Source organism: Pteronotus mesoamericanus, unplaced genomic scaffold (assembly GCF_021234165.1).
Source record: "Pteronotus mesoamericanus isolate MK-2021 breed Mesoamerican mustached bat unplaced genomic scaffold, CSHL_Meso_final contig_164, whole genome shotgun sequence".
Lineage (NCBI taxonomy): Eukaryota > Metazoa > Chordata > Mammalia > Chiroptera > Mormoopidae > Pteronotus > Pteronotus mesoamericanus.
Genome location: NW_026555065.1, coordinates 4,853,486 through 4,869,038, shown reverse-complemented (window position 1 = coordinate 4,869,038; position 15,553 = coordinate 4,853,486). Strand labels below are relative to the sequence as shown.

General features: G+C 48.3%; 1 protein-coding gene across 4 annotated transcripts in view; it reads right to left on the bottom strand.

Annotated features, from left to right (window-relative positions):
• Positions 1-2,615, bottom strand: part of DAPK2 (death associated protein kinase 2) — a 108,078-nt gene extending 105,463 nt beyond the window's left edge. For all 4 annotated transcript variants that reach the window (XR_008528423.1, XM_054565307.1, XM_054565306.1 and 1 more), the window contains exon 1: positions 2,498-2,615. The gene's annotated coding sequence lies outside the window, so the exon portion shown is untranslated. The remainder of the gene's footprint in view (positions 1-2,497) is intronic.
• Positions 2,616-15,553: the final 12,938 nt, after the last annotated feature.

The window sequence follows — 15,553 nt, the reverse complement described above, 5'->3', positions numbered from 1 at the left end:
CAAATAAGATAACATATGTAAAATGTTTTAAATATTGCTTGGATGGTCCCAAAAATGTGAGTTCCTTGCTCCTGCCTTTTGTCTTGGAGACCCATGAGGGCAGGGGTTGGGACATTCTCACCTCTGTCCCCTTGTAGTAGCTGGCATACAGCAGGCGCTCCATAAATTATGATACCTCGTCAGGTAAAAACAACTGATTACAACTTAAAACTCTTCCCATACCTCTCTCCCCAAGATGATTTTGCATTTTACCAGTTTGGATACATGAAACTAAAGGGAAGAAACTCTGAGGTGGAATTATAGTCACCAGTTAGGACCCAGAGGCACAGGCCATTCTTTGGCCCTGAAAAGAGAAAAGCACATGGCAGAGGGGACGGACACAGCTGCAGCTTTTGGCCAGAGGCACAGGCCATCAGCTCCAGACATTCCAAGGATGAGGCCCTTCTTCATGCCCACGTTTCTCTTAATGCAGTCTCTACAATTCATATTCCTGCCCCCACCCCTCACACAAGGCAACAATTCTGAGGGCTAATAGGGATTTCCTAGAACCTCACAGAAAAGGGCCTCAAAGATCATCTGGGGATTTTCAGACTCTGCTTCAGGAGCCACCAGTGTGAGGAAGGGGAGCCAGAGCAGTTCCATTTTAGCCATATTATATGTTGGGTTTCTGCGTAAGAATTCACGGGGGTGGAGGGGGTGTCTGAAAACCACTGCTGTCTAGTCTAAACCACTCGTTCTACAAAAGGAGGAAACTGAAGTCCCCACAGGGGAAGGGACATGCTAAAAGTCACACAGCTGCTCTTCCTGGGCCTCTGTGGACAGCACCTATGATGGTGGCACTGGGGTTGGAGGAGTAAGTGGCCTCTGAGGGACAGCCCAGGAGGAGGCCCCTGGGGCTGGAGGAACACCCCACAGGAGACCCTCTCAACCTTACCAAGCCCCCTTCCCCGCTCACCTGCTGAACTCTCGGAGATCCTCTCCCCACTTCCCCAGTGCCAGTCGGTGAAATGGGGCATTGCAAGGGGGCAGGCGTGATTACCCCCTTACACCTCCCATCCTACTCCCGCCATCAGGGCTCATCACACTCAGGCGCTGAGGAGGCTGGCAACAGACAGGCGGGGACTTTGGCATTCCAGGAAGGGGACAGTGCCCTTCCAGGCTTTGACCCACCCCAGTCCCTGAAGAGGAAGCTGGGTCCCGAGAAGATGAGCCACTTGCCAAGCTGACATGAGAAAACACCATATTTCTGGTGAAGGTCCAGCTCCACTGGGCAGCCCTCTTTGTTCACCTCCACATCTAACAACTAGGTAGGCCCTAGGGAGGGTCAGGGTCAGTTCAGGTCTCATTTCCGCCAACTGGAACTTGCCCCAGAGCAGCACCCCCACATACACCCGGCCTTGTGCCCCCTGCCCAAGCCTCTCCCGGAGCTGTTGAATTATCACTGGGGTCGCCTTAGATGCTAAAAACACTTCCTGAGAGAAGGGTGGTTTGGGAAGAACAGGACTCTGAAAGTATCTTTGAAGGGGCCAAGGCAAGAGCACCCCTCAATCACCAGGATTCCCCCAGGAATACCTTACACCCAGGCACATGGGAAATGAGTGCCAGGCCCAGATGCCCTCCACTGGATTGTAGGGTACAGGGTATCAGAGACTGTGCTCACTCCACCTGCTCACAGGGACCTTCCCAGCTGCCCCTTAGGCAGCCAGCTCTGGCATCCTCTCTTCCAGTGTGGCCCGCTACCTAATCTACCACTACCTGTGTGGCCCGCACGCTCACCTCTGGGCCTTCCTAAACAGAATACTCACTTCAGCCTGGCAGAGTTACAGGGGCAATGGCCAGAGCCACACAGGCCATGAGACATGCACAATGCCTCCCTCGTCCAGAGTCAGGGTCAACTGTTGAGAACACCCTTCTATGCCTTTCTACCCCAGCCTGCACAGAGCTACTGGCTGCCCCCATCCCCACCCTAGCTCTGCCCTAGGCCGGGATCCTGACGACAGGGCTCACAGCTTCATTCTGCCACATAGGAAGCTGCATACAGAGCGGCCTCCTCCCTTGACCTCCTCCCGTAGCAAGGAGGCAGGAGTCGTGCAAGGAGGTGGATGCTGAGACGACCTAGCTCCTCTTCTCCCAGAAATCTGGGGTGCTCTATCCCCTCAAGGGGCCCTAACTTGTTGGAAGAAAGCCTGTCTCGTATCGCCTCCCTGGGTGTCACGCCTCTGCCCGCCGCCCCTGTCCCTCGGGTCAAACTGCCAGGCTTCAGAGGGCGTCCTGGGGGTGCAGAGGGCAGGTCCCGGCGTTCCAATGAGGCCACAGCGCCCAAGGCCAAGGCCGGCCATACCCGTGGGCAGCGTCAGGGACCCAGGCGGCGGGCTTGGAGAACACGAGAGTGCGCCCCGGAGAAGCTTGCCCCCGCCAGCCCCTGTCCCGGGGCACCACTGCGGTCGGACCGTGCGCCCCGTCTCGCCAGTCGAGCCCGCACACGGGCGCTACTCACGGCGGAAGGCTGCGCTGCGGCGGGCGCGGTGGGCACGCGGGCGCGGCGGGAAGCGTGGCGCTCCGCGGTCGGCTCCGCTCTCTCCCTGCGCTACCGGCGCCCTCCGGCCCGCCCGCCGAGCCTTGCTGGAGCCCGGGGGCGGAGCGCCCAGCCCCGTCCCAGGCGCCGGTTGGAGGCGCGCCCGGCGGCCCGGGAAGGGGCTCAGGGCGCCCCCTGCTGGGATCCCCTCGGGACAGCCCTGGGGTAAGGCCCAGAGTCTCCCTGCCAGGTCCCGCCGGTGACTTCCAGAGCTCTGGCAGACCCTCCAGGCCCCCTTACCCGCTCTGCTGCTCACGTGCTGTGCGGCCTTGGGCAAGTCACTTAACCTCTCCAAGCCTTGTCTGGAAATTTATTTAAATGAGCTGATAGGTGTGACATAGCCTGGTACAATAGCTTGGAAAATGGTATTTCTTTGTCCACCTCACCTTCCCACTCCCCCCCAGCGCACACACACACACACCGTCAGGGAGGAAGTCCCGCTAGGGAATAGGCTGCTTCCTCCCTGCCACCCAACATGTTTCCTGACACTGCACATATTGTGGGAACCTCATCACCCACGTTTCACAGAGGGGCGGGGGCTGTGATAGGGAGGGACACTCCCCTCCTCTCCGCCACTCCCCAGCTTGGGAGCGGCCTGGCCTGCCTCGCCATCTGTGCCCCCCCCCACCCCCCAGCCCTGGAAAGGTTAGTGAGTGAAGCCCGCATCGCCATCAAGCCTCCCTAACAAAGGACTTGGGTTGGGAGTGGATTCCTCCTCTCTTCCTTACCTCAAAATCCCCGGAGGAAAAAAGGAATGAGGAGGGTGGGGAAGGAAGGAGAAACAGAACATCAGCCAAGTTCAGTGGTCTTACTTCAAGCCAAGAGGCTGTTTAGCTAAAGGAAACGGAGGTCCCTCCTCAGAGCTCCCAACCCTAAGCCACTCACGGGGCTTCTCAGGACAGTTGTAGAGTCCTGCGACTGGGCTCAAATCCCTGCTCTGCCATTCGCCCTCTATAGTCGTGAGCGTGGCACATAAGTTTTTCCTTCATCAATAAAGCAGGGGAAACACCCCTTCTAACAGCGCCTAATGGAGTCATTGAGGGGCTGAAATGAGATAGATGCGCTGGAGGACCCCTACTAGGGTGGGCAGCCTCCCCCCTCCCGCCCCGCCCTCTAGCCTTTCCCACACTGGGTACCGGCGAGTACAGACGAGCCCCACCTCCCGGCTGACCAACACCCCAGAGTCTGAGACAGCCCCGAGAAAGATCCCAGAGCTTCCTTGCTTATAAACTTTACAACGTCCCAAGGCAGTGCAGGCTCTGAGCTTCCTCTCCCGAGAGCCATGCTACCTGGAGTAATAATCCGGGACCAGAGGTGGCTGCTTTCAAAGTCAGTGGGGAGAGGAGGACAACCATGAGGCTTCACCAGCACGGGGAGACCCTTCATCCTCCAATCACCCTCAAAACACCCTGCTCATTTCCAGTTATCTATTAATGCGTAACAAACCATCCCAGCCTTAGTGGCTGAAACAACAATCTTGCTAGGCTCACAAATTCTGAGGGTCAGGACTTCAGACAGTGTACAGCACCCTGCGCCACAGCATCTGGGGTTTCAACTGAAGAGACTTGAATGGTTGGAGGATGGCATATTCTGGAAGCTCCTTCATGCACACAGCTAGGGCTTGAGCCATGGGGAATGCAAGGCTGGTCAGCTGACACTGCTGTAGCGCCTATGTGTAGCCTCTCCATCCATTCCCCTCTGAGCCTCATGCCTAATGCCGAATTTGCAGCAACAGCATCCCCTTGCATGAGGCAAAACAGACATTTTTGGATTTGATAGTTGGCAAATTAGTCAAGTAACACTGCAACTGGAAGGGCCATTGTCAATCATCCCATCCAGCCTGGTCATTTTTCAAATGTGGAAACTGAGGCTCAGAGAAGAGAAGCAACTTGCCCAAGGTCATACAGCTGGTGAGAGGCAGAGCTAGGACTAGAACCAGACCTCCTCAAGATCCTCGGTTTGGTGCTCTTTCTACTGAACCTGCCAAATGCAATTGCCTGGAGAGGTACCAACTATCTGGAAATGCATTTTATGCTTAAGGGCAAAGGAGTTTATCAGACCCTCACCAGAGCAGCAGCAGGACCCTGAGCACTGAACACGGGACCGAGGTAGCAGTGGGCAGAGAAGGGGAGCCCCCAGGGTGGTGGCAACAAGGACGTGCATTCCAGAAGGAAGCCAGGAGAAGCTCCAGGTATTAAGAACTAAGAATTAGGCAACACGTTCCAGTTCCTGTGTGGGTCCCTCACCTGACCAAACGGAGTTCAAATGCCTCACCCCGGCAGTTAAGTCTCCCGCCTGCACTTCCCCACCATGCGCACACATCTTCTGCCCTCTTGTGCATGCACATCTAGCCCTTGTGCCAGGTTGGATTATTGGCTGTATCTGCCTCCAAACCTTTGTTTAAGCTATTCTGCCACCACCCTCCTCATCCCATCCTGCAAAATCTTATCCATCCTTCAACAGCCTTCTCAGGTATCCTATCTTTCATGGAAACTTCTCTGATCTGCTCTGTAGATGGCTTTTCCCCTGAAGCCTACCACTCTTTGTACCCAATTGGCATTCCCCTTCCTCCACATTAGTTATGATTAGTGGCCAATTCGCTATTCCTCAAGGGCAAGAACAAAATCTTGTTCATCTTTGTACCTAGACATTGTCTGATGTTCCAAACTAATACAGCTTATTAAGTTGAATTACTAGAATGTAAATGCCACAGTTTAAGGAACCATAAATGTCCTGTTTTCTATTGCCCCCCAAGTAATCACATGTTGGATGGAGAAATGTATAGTTTTAATAGTTGCCATGTATTACATTTCTTCTAGCATATGCCATCCCGTGCCAGGGGCTTTACTTAAAGATGAATGTTACTATCCACTTATATGAATGAGGTAACTGGGGTTTCGGGAAGTTGATTTGCCCAAGTTCACCCAACCTGTAAATAAATGGCTGAGCTGTAATTTGAATCTTGTCTGCCCATCTCCAAAGCCCAAGCTCTTTCTGCTCCTCCCACCCCACTGCCTGCCCTCAAGTGAAACTTTCAAGTATTCTAAAAGTGTTAACACAGGAGTTACTGACTGCCCTTTAGAATTGTCCTGGGAGTGTTTAAAAAGCCCCAGGCTCAAGACTGCACCCCACACCAATTACATCAGAACCTCGGGAACAGGGGCCCAGGTACCAGCAGTGGTTAAAATTCTCCAGGTGATTCCAGGTACAGATTGAGAACCACTTTGTTCATGTCACAGTGACCTGGGGAAATGAAGGCATCCTCCATCAATGTGCCAAACTGCAAACACACTTGAGCACCTGCTTTGCACAAGACATTTTAAGAGACTGAAATAGGTGAGTCACAGGAGCTTGCAGTTTCCATAGGATGAAACAACGAGCCCACCGGGAAAGATGTAACTGGGGCAGACAGTGAAATCCAATGAAGGTGGTTATATCCTTAAGCATACTTTGGCACCTGGCCAGTTTACAGAGCTAACAACCTGTTGACAAGAAGACGGGGCCAGAGTAAAGATGCTGCTTGTGTCAATAGGTTGTTGTGAATATTCAGCTAGTTTGGGTTATATGTGAAGGACTTCGATCAGTGTCTGGCACATAATGAAGTGCTCAGCGGTGAGTATTAGCTATGCTCGTTCTTCCATAAATGTCTGGTGTGACCTTCTCTAGAGGAGGAAATGGGTCTCACCCATTTTTGCATCCCATCCACCCCCAGCAAGACCCAGGGTAGATTCTTGGCAAGTATCAAACAGTCTGGAAGGCAGGCTTCTTGACAATGGGTCCAGTGCTGACTTTTTTCTTAGTCTATCAGGGCAGGCCTGGGGAGGGTGCAGGTGGTTCCTCCCTGGCTGGCTCACCCCTCTGGGGGAAGGCAGGCAGGCCGCCTCCCCATCCCAAAGGTGGCCTGGTAGCCTGGCTTCTCACCCTGCCCAGCCCTGCCCACCCTGCTCTGTGCCCTCTGCTCTCCCACACCCAGCCACTCAGGGTCAGGGTGAGGAGTGAACCTGGCAGCTCTTCCTGCTTCCTCCCTCAGGAGGTCTGCTGCTTCAGCCAGAGGCAGCTGCTTCAACCTCTAGCCCTGTTGGATGCAGCATGGCCTGGACCCACCTCAGGGATGGGACAGGGAAGGTGGGGAGAAAAGATAGAAGGGGGCGGGGGCTTGGGAGGCTTTGCCTTCCCCTGGAAGCCCTGGAGAAGGGGGATTCTTGGGCATGTGTGCACATTCATTCACTCTGTAAACAGTCAAGGGCACCTCCGGGGACAGAGTAAACTCAGTGCCCAGAAGTGTCGCTCCAGCCGGCAACATGAGGGTTTGAGGGGGAGGAGAGGCTTGATTCAAACTTGAAAGAAGAGGCTGAGGGGAGTAGGAGGTGGAGGAAGGGAGGGCGTGACTACAGCTTGGAGCAGCTGTGTGTACAAAAGGCTGGGGTTATATAACCACCTGCCATTTGCTGCCTTCACCCCCACCTGAGCCAGTACAGGGGTCCCACTGTGGGATCAGGACCCGGTCATGTACTGTCACCTTCTGTTTGGGGCTAAGGTCGATGACACAGGCACTAGGTGCTTGGCCAAGGCTCCCAAACTATGTCCACTTTTAGAGCTACAAATTCTACCCACATTTCTCTAGGCTCAGGAATCAGACAGGCTTATTTATATCCTGTTTTCAGCCATTTTCTAGGGAAATCACTTCCCTACTCTGAGTCTCAGTGGCCTCATCTGTAAAATGGGAATAATCGCACCTCTCTCTCAGGGCTGATGCGAGAGTCAGACAAAACATCTGAGAAAGCACTGCTACAAACGTCCGTTTCTCTTCCACAACAGATGTTTCCCTCTCTCGAGACAGTCTGTCACTTGCGCCATGCTTCTCTGGCCATGTTGTTCCTGCCACCGTCTCTGAAATCCTTTCTTCCTTTGTCCTTCATTTATCTAAGGCTCAGCTCAATTCCAACCTCATTCATTTTTCAGACATTTCCTGGTACTCACCCTGGGCCAGGCCCTGAGAGAAGTGAGGCACCAGCCCTGCCCTTTGGGAGCTCAAAGCCAAGCAGAGGAGATATCGTGGGAACATATGCCCAGAACCCTGTGTTCAGGAGCCAGGCCAGAAGCTGGGCAGAGCCTCAAGGGAGCGCTGAGGAAGCGCTGTTGGTCCCTGAGTGACCGGGGACTAGGTCAGGGAGGATCCTCTGCGGGGAGAACTCTTCTTAGACGTCACAATCATTTCTGCTGAGCTGAAGCTGATTTTACTTTCCCGTGTTTGTCGAGGGGCCCTTTGAGTGACTCCTGTCACCCTTCTCCTCCCTTTGCTGATAAAGTGGTCAGACCATCAGAGGCCTTTGGTGGATCCATAAGGGAAGGATGGGAGGACAGCATTTCCTCCCCATCTCCCTCAGAAGAGAAACTTCAGAGCCAGACCCGGTCACTCTGTGGGCGGATCCTTCCACACCCCTGGCTGACCCAGGACCTCTGTGTAGCTGGCCTGCCCATTCAGGTCACTGCTTTGCATGCCGACTGCACCTCAGCTAAACCCAGGTCCTGACCCAGTTATGAGCAGCTACGTCCAGGAAAACAAAAGCACAGAAGGCCAAGTCCAGACGCCTGCAGTGGCCTCTGCCCCAAACAGGACCGGGCCCTGCTCCTTCCCCTCCGGACCTGCTGTCCAGGCTAAGGAACCCCAGGCCGCCTCAGCTCATTCTTTCAGATTTTCTGGCCTCTTAATCTTAACTTCTATCCTTCCATCCACATAGAATATTTTCATTCTCCTACTCACATCAAGCCAATATTTATAGAGAATCTCTTGTAAGTCAGACACTGTACTAAATGTTTTCCTCTTATCTCATTTAATCCCCAAGTTGAATACCTTTATATAATTATTATTTTTATAAATAGATGGAAAAAGTGAGACTCAGAGTGTAGTGGACACGTACATTTGTTTTGGCTGTTCGATTTCCAGGGCCCCCTTCCTATCTGAGAGAAAACAACTATGGTGGCAGTGTTAGGGTGTAAGGGGACATGATAAACTATCTCCCACCACAAAAACTGCAGGGAGAAAATCCTCCTTCCCCCAACCTCAGTATCAGCGAGACCATTGGCTTGGCCAGTCGGGTGCTTCTGCCCAGCACACTGAATGCCAAGTGAGTAAAGCTGAGCTGTCCCCAGTGGGCAGCAGAAGTAGTGGAGGCATCCAGGACAGATTGTTTGAGCTCCTTTGGTTCCTGCTATTGCAGCCTCCCATTGAACCTGAGTCCCTCTAGCCTTGTGCTGAGTTGGCAAGAACCTGACTGATACAGGTAGAGCCAGGAACATGCTCAACGATGGAGGGTCAGGAATCAAAAAAGACATATTCTTTCTGCCCTGGCCAGTGTAGCTCAGTTGGTTGGAGTGCCATCCTGTAACCAAACAGTTGCAGATTTGATTGCTTGTCAGGGTACATGCATAGGTTGTGGGTTAGTTCCTGGTCCAGGTGCTTATGAGAGGAAACCAATCGATTCTCCTCTCTCACACTGATGTTTCTTTCTCTCCCTTCCTCTCTCCCCCACTTTCTTTCTTAAAAGCAATGAAAAAATGTCCTCGGGTGAGGATTTTAAAAAAGAAAATCTTTCATACCCAGAGTCTTCCTTCCACTTTGTCAAAGAGCATCTGAAACAGGAGAGAGGTGGGTGGAATTCCAGGAACTCCAGGATGGTGGTGAAGGGAAGACCCGGGGCGACAGTGCGCGGCAGGCCTGGGCAGCAACCAGTCCAGACTGAGCGGCTCAGGAGCGATGCCTCCAAGTAAAAAGTGGAACCGATCCGCCTGGCAGCATGTTTTAACCTACTGTGTGTGGTGCTCTTTGACCGCTTGAGGATGGCTTTATTATAAGCACATAGAAAAGTTGAATGAATGAACAACAAAGTGATTTTAATCCTAGGAAAAAAAACCCCAAAAAGGTGTATAAGAAAATGTTCCTCACAATACACTGGAGCTCATCTTTGAACTGTGAATATTTACATTCCATAATGATCTGCTATGTTGAGCTGTGATTTGATCTGCCTTTTTTTCCCCTATCAATCTGATCCCACCTATTTTCTTTTTTTCTTTTAATTTTTACCAAAATAACATTGCATTTTATTTTGTTATTTTTTCATCACCAAAACTGATTTATTTGGGGGGGGGGGAGCAGGTTGCAAACCAATGTTGTTTCTAAAGGGAATTACACATAATCATAAAACATGTCAATAATTATGGGACAAACTGACATGTGCCTGCTGGTATGTTGCATTAAGATGTATCATCTATATAGTACTCTCATCAAAATAGAGAAGCTGGATCTAATCATGAGGTAATGATCAAATTCAAACCGAGAGACATTCTGTAAAACAACTAACTGGTACTCTAAAAATATGTCATGAAAGAAAAACATGACAGTTCTAAGTTAAAGGACACTGAAGAGACATAAAGACCCAGGGCAATGTGTGATGAGTGACTGGATCCTAGATTGAAAAGAAAAAAGTTAAAAGGGACATTAATTAGCCACCTGGATAAAAACTGAGTTAGCTTTATTCCTCATTATATACTGGTATAAATTCCGCATGGCCCAAATATTGAAATGTTAAAATGTTAAATCATAAAATTTAAAGGTAGGAAACATAGGACACATGTTTTATAATCTTGGAGAAAAGACCTTTCTAATTATGACAAAAAAAAACAAACCCAGGATACATAAAATTAAGGATTGATAAATTCAATCATGTAAAAACAAAGAAAATCTCCACAGTGATAAAAAACAAGTAAAAAATAAGTGGTAAACTGGATGAAAAACTTGCAACACATCACAAAGGGCTACTCTCTAACATATAAATACCAGCTACAAATCATTAAAGAAAAAGACTAACAAGAAATTAAACAAATTATATGAACATATAGTTCACAGAAAAGGAAATACAAATGCCTCTAACATAAAAAAGATGCACAACCTCACTCATTAGAGAAATACTAACTGAAACGCCACTGAGATACAATTTTTCACCTCTCAGGTTGATAAAACTCCAAAAGTTTGATAATGCCCCATTTGCAGTGAAAGAGGCATTTTCATACATTGATGGTAGGAGAGTAAGTGGCAAAGTTCCTCTAAAGGACAATTGATCAGTATCTATCCATTATAAATGCATAGAGCCTTTACCTAACAATCCATTTTCAGGAATTTATCCTAGCTATAATCACATGTATCACATGTATAATATGAAATACATATAAGGTTGCTCATTGTAGCATTGTTTGTAATGGTAAAATAATGGTAGAAGACCTTAATGTCTATCAATAGGAGGCTTATGAAATAAAATCTAATACATGCCATAGTATGCTCTAACACTGTAAAACATTAGAAGTCTCTTTATAGATTATTGATATGGAAATATCTCAAAAATAAATTGTTAAGTAAAAGTAAATAAATAAATAAAGCAAGGCATCTAACGGCTGGGTCTGGCACAATATATGCTAAAATTTGTGCAGAAAGGGTATGTATATTTGTATTGAGTTTTCCTGGCATAAAAACTCTCTGGAGCAATAAGTGAAAAACAGTTAACCAGGAAACTTATTGGGGAAAGGTGAGAACTGGTTGGGTGGGGTTGGGAAGAATCTTTTCACTGTATATCTATCTTTCTATGCTGTTTGGTATTTAAAACTTTTTTAAAGTATTACTCATTCAAAAACAGAACAAATAATTGTTAACAAGTCTATGCAACCCCCCAAAACTGGAAAATATACTTGTAGTATATATGATAGACAATGCTAATATTCATATTGTATAAATAGCTTTCTAATAGTGAACATCTCAACAGAAAAATGAGTAAAGGATAGAAACATATTTTTAAAAAATCCAAAAAGAAACATTTTTTAATGTTTAATCTTAACAAAGAAATGTAAATGAAGAAAAACAGCATTTTTTTAATCCTCCACATTAGGCAAAGATTTTTTTTTTTTAAGTAACACCCACCCTGGCTATTGTGGCTCAGTGGATTGAGTTCTGGCCTGCAAACTGAAAGGTTCAACTCCCAGTCAGGGCACATGCCTGGGTCGCAGGCCAGGTCCCCAGTTGCGGATGTGCAAAAGGCAACCAACTGATATTCTCTCTTTTTCTCCTTCCCTTGCTTTCTCTTTAAAAATAAATAAAAATCTTAAAAAGGAATAAAAATAATGCCCAATAGTAATGCTGTTACCAGACAGGGACCTGGCCCTGAGTGGGTCTGCCTAGGACCAGATCTAGTGTGTGGGTTCTTGACTTGGTGTAGGAAAGATTTCACAGCATGACTATGAGGGTACATTTATTAAAGCTGGGGGCAGTGAAACAAGGAAGGGCCTAGCATAGAAGCAGCAACAGGAGAGCCTAGGCTGGCTGCTTTGGTTTCCTGGAAAGTCAGAGAAAAGGGGGCCTTGGAGACAGGTTCAGGGGCTTAGCCCAGGACAATCTGCAGCTATATATCACTCCCCTGGTTGCAAGTCTTGTGAGGTCACTTAGAGTTTAGGAGGTGCACGCCTGTGGGCAAAGGAAGGGGGAAAGGGAAGAAAATGTTCTGGATCCTTTGTCTTGAAGGTTTTTCTTTTTCTCTCTCCCTCTTGCGGGCAGGAATCTTAGGGGGAGGTCTCAGGGGAGGATTTCAGCAGAATATTCATCAATTTTCAGGTGCGCTCTTTCAGGGTGGTGGTCTCTTCTGGTTGGTCAGTGCCAGAGTAAGGGGTCCTTAGTCATTGCAGCTGGTCCTCATGTCGTCCACCTAGTTTTGCTGCTTTCCTGGGCCTGGAGCTGAAATATAACTGAGGCCTAAATGTCATCTCTAAGGAGGTGACCTTATTTATCTGGCTGTAAATTGCTCAGTCAGTTTGTTCAACTATCTGTCTCAGTCTCCCCATTCCAAGGCATTTTCCTAGCTTCTTACCATTCTGCCTCAGTGTGGAACAGGGACATTAACGGACATTCTTGGTGGGAAATCAATCGTCACGATTTCTTCAGAGGGCAATTCTGTAATATGTATCAAAAGCTTCAAAGTTACTCATAATCTGTGGCAAAGTAATTCCACATCTAAAAGAGCTTTCCCTGATAATCACCGTAGTCAGAACAAAGGCACAGACTGCAAGGAGCCCGGTGTGGTCTGACACCATTTAATGCAGCCTCTAATCAGGCTCACCAGTGTGCTGAATGTGTCCTGAGGGGGTGGGGGTCAGGGTTGCCTCAGCAGGTCCCTTGAGGTGCCAGGAACACCCAGGACAGCTGACCCTAAGCCATCAGTGCTGTCTTGTTTGTGGATGACCGACTGGAAACCAGGAAGTTGGCTTTGCTGCCATCTAGTGCTCCCCAGGTAACTATGCCCAGCTGGCGAGGAAAACTCTTCCTCCCTTAAGAAACTTAGCACCAAGAGGCCCTCTCCTCTATTTTTATTTGAAAAACACTAATAAAGCATTTTTTCTTAAAAAAAAACAAAAAAACCCATCAGTTTGTTGTTCCATCCATTCATGCACTCACTGGCTGATTCTTGTATGTGCCCTGACCAGGCACTGGACCCATAACCTTGGTGTATAGTAACGATGCTCTACCCAGCTGAGCTACCCGGCCAGGGCTAATAAAGCATTTACTATGTTCCAGGCATTGTGCTCAGCATTTACTAACATCGTCTCTTAGTCCTCATAACAACCCTGTAAAATACGTTCTTCTATCATCCTCATTTTACAAATGAGGGAACTAAGGTAAAGAGAGGTTAGGTAACTTGTCCACGGTCACACAGCTCCTAAGTCGGTATGTCCAGGACTAGAATAAGTGGTAGACTGGCACTGGCACCAGGGTCTGTGCTCTGAACCACCTCCTTTGTGAGGGTCAGAGGCCTGGATGACACTCACCGCGCTCAGAGAGCGCCTCACAGCCCATGCAGCTACGGCTGCCCCTTTCCCTAGCACATCTGTCCAAATAAGTTCACACAGGGATTGAGTTCACCACCATCCTAGAGGCAGCCTCACCTGAGTCAGAGACAAACTCTGGCTTAGTCTGGATTCAGTGGATTTAAAAAAAAATTTTATTTGTAAGATATTTCATACTATATACACAAAGATATAAGAAATAACATAACAAATACTCAGTACCCACTAGCAGTTTTAAAAATAGAATGTTTCCAGTAATGGTACATCAGTGATGAGTTCCAGGGCACCAACTGGGCTATGAATGCAATGTGGCTTTTATAGCAATTCTTTTCCTTCCTAATAAACAGTCCTCCCCTAATTACAGTTAATTGTATCAGGACAAGCTGGAGACATCTACAGTTTGGGTAAGAAAGCAGTTGCTTCACAGTGGAGCTGAGAAAGCTTCTTGATTATTTGTTATGGTCTAAGAAAGTAGTGGCTCCTAACCAAGGCTGTGAACCCCTGGGCTCTGAGGGGTTATTGAAGGAATGGGAAGCCCAAGTGCTTGGCTAATGTAATTTGTACCCCAGATTTATGCACCTGGGGTCCTCTGGCTCCTTAGCACATCCTGGAGCCACAGCAAAGTTTTATCTGAGTGCCTTTCCCTCTAGGGAGAGGGTCCATTCCATCTTTTGTCAGCCTCAGAGAGGCCTGAGAGCTTCCAAAAAGGGCAATAATCATCCTCATTAGAAGAGGGGTTGGCCAATGGCCCACAGACCAGATTCTGGTCTGTATGTGTAATTTTTTTTTGCCCTCACCTGAGGACATTTTTTCATTGCTTTTAGAGAAAGAGAACAGGGGGAGGGAGAAGAGAGAGAGAAATATTGATGTGAGAGAGGAACGTTGATGGGTTGCTTTCTCCTACATGCCCCAACTGGGAGTGGAATCTGCCAAAGCCTGGGTATGCGCCCTCACCGGGGCCACACCCACAACTCTAGTCAGTGAGATGGCACTCCAACCCCCTGAGCCACACTGGCCAGGACAAAATTTGTGTTTTTTAAATTTTTTAAAAAAGATTTTATTTGTTTTTATTTTTATAGAGAGGCCAAGGGAGGGAGATAGTCAGGGAGAGAAACATCCCTGACCAGGAATTGAACCAGAGAACTTTTGCTTTGTGGGACAGTACCCAACCAACTGAGCCACATCAGCCAGGACAAATTTTTAATATTTTTAAATAGCTAAATAAATCAAGATTATTTCATGATGTGAAAATTATACAAAATTTAAATGCGTTCATAAATATTTATTGGAACACAGGCACTCTCATTCATTTCTATATTGCTATGCCTGTTTTTGTACTACACGAGCAGAGTTATATAGTTGCAACAGAGATGGAAAGCCTAAAATATTTACTATCTGTCCCTTTTCCAAAAAAGTTTGCTGATTAGATGGGACTAGATAATACGTCTTGTATACCTCTATTTTTTATTTGTGTGCATATGACATTGTGATTGATAAAGTATAAATTCATTTAAATATATATTTTTTATGTACCAGTAATGTAGTGAACATTAATCATCAGAACCCTCTTACAGTATGTGGGGAATTCCCACGTGTATGGGAGACTTGCTGAGAGAGCTGGCCTCCCCATTCCGAAGGCCGGAGTCTTCTTTCTCCCACCTCCCTCGCAGCCAGCACATGGAGATGTGACTTGAAATCAGCCCCCTAGAGATCCCAGCTATGGTTCTGAAGCTGGAGTGACTCACACAAAATAGGAGGAATAGAGGAGAGGTCATTCTGGCGGTAGTGGAGGCGACAACAGTTACACCTGACTTCCAAGAGTAGCAGGACCAACAGGATGGGGGCGCCTGCAGCACTGACCTATTTATTTCTGGTTGCACATCAGTGGTCTCCTCACCAGACAGTCCCTAAGGTGTGGTTTTGTCTTTGGTCCTGGCTGTCCAGCCTCCATCTCTGCCTGGCCAGGACAAGCCCAGTCACTGGGCGAGACTGAGCCTGCATCACCCACTGCCTGCAGCAGAGAGGGGCTGAAAGCAGAGGCCAGTAAGTATGCACTTCGAGAACAGAAGCTGACCCACCTTTGTATCCTCAGCACCT